This window comes from Solanum lycopersicum, chromosome 6 (assembly GCF_036512215.1).
Source record: "Solanum lycopersicum chromosome 6, SLM_r2.1".
Classification (NCBI taxonomy): domain Eukaryota; kingdom Viridiplantae; phylum Streptophyta; class Magnoliopsida; order Solanales; family Solanaceae; genus Solanum; species Solanum lycopersicum.
In genome coordinates, this window is record NC_090805.1 from 7,135,642 (window position 1) to 7,144,431 (window position 8,790).

An 8,790-nucleotide genomic window follows, 5' to 3' on the forward strand; every position below is an offset into this window, starting at 1 on the left:
GTAAGATTTTATGAGCAGTTCGGATACCACTACGATGTCCACCAACAGGTGAGTAATGGCATGCCTCTAAAACACTCAACATCTCACATTCTGGAACACAACACCAAATAAGCCCGTTGGCAAAACTCCTACATAAATATTGTTCATACCAAAAGAACTTCTTGATATCGTACATGAGCTTATTTCTTTGATGAAAGAACAAGTGTGATGGAATAATATCACTAGCCATATAGTTCGAGATATCTACGAACCATGGAATCAAGTCTTGTGAGGCTTCCAATACATGCTCATCGGGTAAAGTAACATCAATATTAGTCTTATCCCCTAACTCTCTCATAGCTTCATCTTCTAGTCGGGACAAGTGATTGACATTTTTATTTTCGGTCCCTTTTCTATCCCTCACTTCAAAGTCAAATTCTTGTAGTAGTAATACCCAACGACTCAACATTGGTTTTGCATCCTTATTTGCCATCAAATATCTCAATGTTGAATGGTCAGTATGCACTATAACTTTAGTACCTAGTACATTGGAGCGGAATTTTTCAAAAGCTAAGAGTATTGGAAGGAGTTATTTTTCAGTAAGTATGTAGTTCTTCTAATCTTCATCTAGGGCTTTACTAGCATAGTAAATAGGGTGAAGGATTTTGTTCTTGTTTGTCCCAATACTTCACCAGGAGCAACCCCACTAACATCGCACATCACCTCAAATGGACTGTTCCTATCCGAATAAATAAGATAGGTGCAAACACCAATTTTTCTATTAGCTTGCCGAATGCTTTAAGACATGATTCATCAAAATAAAATTTAAAATCTTTCTCCAGCAGTTTGCACAACGGATGTGCAATTTTTGAAATTTTTTTAACGAATCTCTGATAAAAACCTGCATACCCAAGAAAGCTTCTCAAACCTTTTACAGAGATAGGTAGGGGAAGTCTCTCTATTACCTCGACTTTAGATCGATCAACCTCTATTCCCTTTTCTAAGATGCTATGACCCAAAACAATACCTTCTTTCAACATGAAGTGGCATTTTTACCAATTTAGTACTAAATTGCAGTCTTCACTTCTCTAAAGGATCTCAAATAAATTGTTCAAACAACGCTCAAATGATTCATCAACAACAGAAAAATCATCCATAGAAACTTCTATAGTATCTTCCACCATGTCGGAGAATATTGACATCATACATCTCTGAAATGTGGCGGGTGCATTGCATAGCCCAAACGATATTCTCTTGAACGCAAAGGTCCCATATGGACAAGTAAACAAGGTTTTCTCTTGATCTTCTGGTGCAATAGAAATCTGATTATACCTCGAATATCCATCAAGAAAACAGCACCACCCTTTTCCACCAAGTCAATCCAACATCTGATCCATGAAGGGCATAGGAAAATGGTCTTTTTCAGTCCGTGCATTTAATTTACGGTAATCCATACACACCCTCCATCCAGTAACCGGTCTCATTGGAACAAGTTCATTTTTCTCATTGGGGACCACAATCATTCCCCTTTTCATAGGTACACACTGAACAAGGCGTTCCTAACTTCTATCGGTAATCGGATAGATTACTTTGACATTCAACCACTTAATGATTTCCTTCTTAATGACATCTTAAATAGGTGGATTTAAGCATCTCTGGTGATCAATGCTTGTCTTATGATCGGACATGAGTTGGATTTTATGAGATCAAATACCAAGAGGGATTCCAATAATGTTCGCAATAGTCCACCCAATAGTTCATTTGAACCGTTTTAGCACTTTCACCAAACTCACAACTTGTTGTTCATTCAGGTCTGATGCACTGATTACCGAAAAATTATCACCATTTCCGAAGAATTCATACCTGAGATTAGGTGGGAGAGGTTTTAGTTCAGACTTTGGAGCCTCCTCTATAGATGGTTTCGTGGGTGGAGACTCGCGATTTGTCATTTCTAACTCATATTTCTTCGTTTTAAATTGAACATCACCTCGATCAAGATTCGCGAATAATGAATCATACTTTTCAATGCAATCGTTATCAAAATTCATCATCACTCCCACTAATGCTTCTACACCTAGACGTTTTTCTATTTGTATCTTAGATGACTCACCAACTTTGTAGAATATAGCAGATACCGATTGGATCTCACCACTCTGCCTCATTGACCTATAAATGTTGAAGGTCACTTCCTCATTGTTTAACAGAAATTTCATTTTCCCCTTTTCCATATCAACTAAGGCTCTTCCCGTAGCAAGGAATGCCCTCCCAAGAATAATGGGCACTTCAAAATCGACTTCACAATCAATAATAACAAAATCTGCTGAAAATATGAATGACTCCACTTTTCCTAGCACGTCGTGGAGTATCCCTATAGGACTTTTTTATTCGATCGACCATCAGTAGCTGCATCAGAGTGGGATTTGGATCACCCAAACCAAACTTCTTTTAAATTGATAGGGGTATGAGATTTATGCTTGCCTCCAGATCACATAATGCTTTCGCAAAATGTAATAACCCGATTGTACAAGGAATAGTGAAAGCACCCGGATCTTCTTTCTTTTGTACTAGATATCTTGTAGTAATAGCACTACAATGCTGCATTCTATCATCATCCTCAAAAGTGACCGAGGTTTTTTTTGTAACTAGATCTTTCATAAACATGGCATAACCGCGCATTTGTTCTAAAGATTCTAACAAAGGGACATTTATAGAAAACTGCTTCAACATTGTTATAAAACGCCGATATTTACCATCCTTGGTCTTTTTCACTAATAATTGAGGAAATGGGGGTGGTGGTCTAGGCATGAGAGTAACCTCTTTAGGCACTTCAACATCTTTTCCAGTGTTATCTTCTACTTCACCATTAACCTCTATCACTTTATCATTATCTTTTGTTACCTTTTTCTCATTAGACGACATAGGTGGGTCAATGGTTTTCTGATCACTGTGAGTAGTGATTACCATACAATGTCCATCATTTTTCGGATTTTGGACAGTGTTGCTAGGAAGAGTGCCCGGTTGCCGTGTGTTCATAGTGGCAGATAATTTGGCCAATTGTAACTCAAGCTGCTTAATCAATATTGCATGTGTATCGACTTTCTTCCCAATTCCCGCTAAGTCACTCCTCAACTCTTTAATGTACTCATCACTAGGATCAAACCTCCTCATCATTTTGTGCAACATATCCTCAACTCGCTCCATACTACCTCCACCATTCCTAGTAGTAACTTCACGATTTTGAGGAGGAACATAGGGCCCATTCCAATCATTTCTATTACCATAGTTACCCCTATTGAAGTTCTTGATGCGGTTGTTCTTGACGCGGTTGTAATTTTCTTCTCAAACATAATGACCCTCACGGTTATAGTTACCATAGATCCGACCTTGGTTACCTTGACCTTGGAGCCTATTCTCAAGATTACAACCATGGGCACTCGGTAAAAAAACCCCCGTATGCTCATTTACCGCATAGGAATCCTCCTCATAATAACATTTATAGCTTTGTGGTGGTCGTTTAGACATGTAGTTAACTTCATTTATCTTTTCTGCACCACAGTGACATGTTTTAATACCAACCCAAACTGACTTTTCATCTGATCCATCTCTTCATCAATCTCCTCTGTGGCTGGGTTGTGAGTGGATCGTACTATGAAGGTATTTCTCCCAGTATCCGACTTCCTAGTACTCCAACCTTTATTATTTTGGGATATTTTCTCTAACTTTTCAGCAATATCGGCATAAAGCACTCCCCATAAGAACCACCCGCTATAGTAACCAATACCGCTTTATTATTATTATCTTGTCGCCTATAAAAGTATTCCTTTAGTGACTCATCATCTATGCGATGATTGGGGACGCTTCTCCAAAATGAGGTGAATCTATACCAAGAACTACTAACAAACTCTCTTGGTAGTGCCAGAAAGTTGTTCAGTCTGTCTTTGTGGTTTAGTTTCTTGGAGACCGGGCAGTAACATGCTAAGAAAGCGTCGCTTAGTTGGTTCCAAGTGAAAATTGAGTTATAAGGGAGCTTAGTGAACCAAATAGCAGTCTCTCTCTTCAGTGAGATAGGAAAGACTCTTGCCCAATTACATCAAAATCCAAATCAGGCCACCCTACACAACTTTAACACTCTGCCCTTAACTTAGCTCTATGGGCATGTGGGTCCTCAGAATGTAGCCCGGAAAACAAACCTCTGTTAGTGAGCATTTGCATCAGACTACTACTTACCACAAAGTGTGGCGTTTTGGTAGAGAGGGTAAGAGAAGTGGCCCATTAGAGTCTAGTATATTATTTATAGCCTCTGTAGTATTCTTGAGATCGTTGAGCGGGATTTTGTCCCCTTTGTTAATTTCCACCTGTATTATCAGGTAATAACTGACCATGAACTTCAACCGGAGCTGGGATGTTCTAGTTTTGATCATCATCATTTATACCCAAGTTTTGATTCATGTTGCGTAGTGAACACTCTAATTCGTGATCGTAGGAAAACAAGGTTCTCTTTTGCTCAGTTTATTTGTCATACAAGGAAGATAGTTCTGCAAGAATGAAAAACAAAAAAAAGTAAAATTAAGAAAATATCGACTAATGAGGTTTGGATCGTTCCCACAAGGATAATAGTTCAAACTTAACTTTAATCTATTATATCTATTATTTAGTCAATTATTTCCTTAGAAAAGAAATGACAATAAAAGGTTGGTTTTTATTTCTAAATTAATAAAGATAAATAACTAAATTAAAGTAACCAACTAACAGAATGAAACCTTGGAGCTTAATCAATTAATAAAAGTAACTAGGGTGTAAGTGTTCCCCATAGGTTCCTAACTTGATAATTATAACCATAACAATTCTTTCCTAGTATCTTGCATGCAAATTTATAAGTTATGTATTTCTAAATCCTTGGTCCGACATCTAGAAAATTTCACTCCGCACCTTGGTCCGGCTACGTGTGTTGCTATACTAACCCTTACCTTTACCTCATATTAAGCATTGTATTCGATATTTGACTAAGTTATTACCTCATACCAATCAATACTAGCCTATTAGATAGTACACACTAAATCTATGTTGATAATCCTTTTCCTATTATCTACCTCCTTGGTCCGGCAAGTAGCATTAAGGCAAGTTCTAACATTGGTCATCCGTTAAAATGACTTCTAAACGAAAGAATTATCAATATATGCAAGACACTATTCTAAAATTGTTATTTTAGTTAGATTTTACATTATTATTCACTCATGGATCCCACAACCCTAGTTATGGAGTTTAGTTACCCATAGTTATAATCATAATATTCATATATGTAATATAAGAATTCATGCATTTACTTCAATGAGAAAGAATAAATTCCAGATGTTCACTTGATTAATCAACAGACGCACCAACTATCAATTCTAGAAAAAGTGTATCAATTACTGAAATTAATCGAGGACTAAAGATCTCCAAAATTATAATAATCACAAAGCCTAATATCCAATAGTCTACTAACAAAGAGTCTAACCAACAAAGAGTCTAACCCCAAAAACAAGGTTTTTCCAACTATCTATAAAAAACAAAAACCTAATATAAGAAGGACTCTAATTGCTAAAAATCTGTCAAAACGCATCCGAGTCGACGGACCTCGTGACAGGACGTCGTGGTCACGACGGGCCGTCATGGTCACGGCGGGCCGTCATGGCCTCCATCATCCTATACTTCAGAACTTTTTCTGCTTCACTCTTCGTTACCCTCAAAGGCAGGTACGACGGACCATTCCAAGTACGACGGTCTTTAGAGGGTCTCCGTTCCATAACACTTAAACTTCTTGGAATTTGGTAACTGGAACTACTCTCTAATCATCACGATGAACCAGCAGGATAGACTATCATGGGTATGACGGTCCGTCAAGAACTTCTTAAGCCAACACTTAGGTCAGACTTCCCCATCTTCCTTTAGCAACTTCACTACGATGCCAGCTAAGGGTCGTCACAAGCTCGACAGACCGTCACAGGCTCCGTAGGTAGTAACTTTTCTGCATTTCTTGCTCAAAAACTTCCGCATTCATCTTAGACAAATTTCCTGCAAATAAAGAGAAACTTACATAAAAATCAATACAAAAAGTCTTTTGGACACACACTAAACTTAAGGAAAAAGCATTAAAAATATTGTCAAAACCACGGTATATCAGTACCCTCTTGAAAACACTTATATTATAAAATCTTCAAATGTAGATTATTGATGTAGTTCACTACTGGGCGTAACATTGGTAATTTACCTAGCATAATATAATATAATATAAAGAAACTATGTTAATCTTGCGCTTTGTGTGGAGGTGAACTACCTTATGCTAATATAATTGAATGATATGTGTTTCATCCAAAAAAAAGATTGTTTTGTTTTATACTAAAATTAAGAGTCTGAACACATATTTAAGAAGTTTCCTAATTGAAATACTGGAATTCGAATTCACATAAGGGAGTTAACACTTTGGAAAGATAATCATCTAGAAGATAGTCTTGTATTAAACTTGTTTGTCTGTGTCAAGAAACAAAACATGATCAAATGTGAATGTGTTTTTACTATGCTTGGCTAAATTTTGTGCCTACAATTATCTCAAAGATTATCAAGAAAAATAATCAATAGGCTTAGTATATTAAATGCTGAAGGTTAAACTACATAAGATTATTCAATGATGTTGGATCCATATTGTGTTATATGTTGGTATGCTATATTTGTCTTCATTTTTAAACCGGCCATGACTAGGAAGGAATATTTAGTTTCCAAATGAATATTTAACGACGATTCGATATCATCTTTGTAATTTCTATAGGATGTTTCAAAAAAATTGAGTCATTTTCATTATTTTTTTGTTAGTTTGAAATGAAAAAAAATGTTATTGCTGTCTAAAAAAAATATAGTTATGTGCTAAGAACAAACTTATATTTAATTTTGTAGCGGATAACTGCAACTTCATAGAACCACAATAGGACATTATATATCCTATGTATCTCTTTCGCAACATAGGTACAAAGGAAATTATGTTCATGTCTGCCTATCAATCTGATTCCCCCAGAAAGAAAAAATTGTAATCTTAAAATTTCCCTTTTTGTTGAATCAGTTTTCCTTAGGATTTACATCGAAATCAAATTTAGGACAATTAGAACACAATATTTTTATCTTAGAAAACCTATACAATAGTAAAAAGTGCAGCGTTTTTGAAACCTTAAAAATTCACATGTTCAAGGAGACATTACAAACATACTTTCTTTTCTTTCGCCTCTTCCATATCTCCAAGATAACTTACAGGGCAATGCTTGATATAAGGACTTCAGATGTACATTTACAGGGTTGTTCCACTACCTTTGAAATACCTACTATAAGCAAATACCATGTGTAAGACCTGCTCCCAAGGAAAAGTACTCGCATACCTTATCAGTATATTAACTCTTTAGAAAAAGATATTACATGGTTTCTACTGTTGGTCGATTACAACACCAAGAACTTGAGGGCATTGTTTATCAAAATCTTGTCAGAATCTAATCAAACGAAAGTATGTTCACAATGCCAGACTCTCCATGAGAAGAATGATATATTGATTGGAAACCATAACACTCTAATACATACTATTATGGCACTTTTGAACAGTTTTGATCTCTGTCTCTTGCAAGAAACAATCAGTCACAAATGGGAATAATCCTACACTATAATAGGCACTTTGAATTTCTTTGGAGATTCTCAATGCGACATGCACTAAAATCAACCTATCTAGTTACTACTCTACATGACATAAAATAAAAAATGAGATGGTTGAATAAGTTATTCCTTAGGATTGCCAACTAAATAAGTTTGTATAAAAGCAATGTAGAAAGATGCATAAGAATTTGACACACTCCAGATCTAAATTTTAAAGTTATTTTAACAAAGTAAGAGCCAAGAATATAACCCCTCATCCTTCTACACGTGGACACTAGACTGAGAATACTGATTATAACTGAATACTAAGTTTCTCCGTAAATCTAATGTGAAAATGCTGAATCAGTCACAAATACATGTGAAAGTCATTCAACTTCGTTCGTGATAAATGTTTGAGAAATTTTAGTACAGAAAGTATGTAATTCACAACTTATACTAAAATAGAAATATCATTTATGCAGGATTTGTGTTCTCTGGCGTGAAGATTTGATAAATATTTTCTCAAAATAGGCTTATAAGTAACAATTATCTGGTGAAAGGAAAAATATTAATATAAACAACTGTTTATGAAAAGAGTACAAAAATCAAAGAATTATACCCAAAAATTTATCTTAGATTGAAACATTATGTCCTTTACTCCTTGCGCAGACATGAGGGATAACAACAGAGATTTCTTGATGTTTTTTTACTTTCTAATGAGACAACAAAACTCTATTTTTTTCTGTCTTCTTTTTAGAGAATCACTTATTTTTGTTATGTAAGTATCTAGGAAAGATTTGTGGAGACTTTCTTCTCCATTGAGCCTACAATATTGAAATTTAATAAAAGAATGATGAATGATGGACTTCATGTCGGTCAATATACATTAAAAAAATTAGATTTGGTCACTCAAATTATATTCAAACTGAGTGAGTCACAGAACATAATGTTTTAAGGGGTGAGATCAGAATTAAGTTGTACCTGGTTATTTCACCGCAAAAGTAGTGCATCCTGTAATAGATATTTTCTAGATTATTTTACTACTCATATGAAAGGCTTAAGTTATATTTCAAGACATAAAAAATTAATTGAATCTTTAAAAGAGACACATTAACTAAAATACGTTAATTTTACTATGACAACGAAACTAAATTCATCAGATTT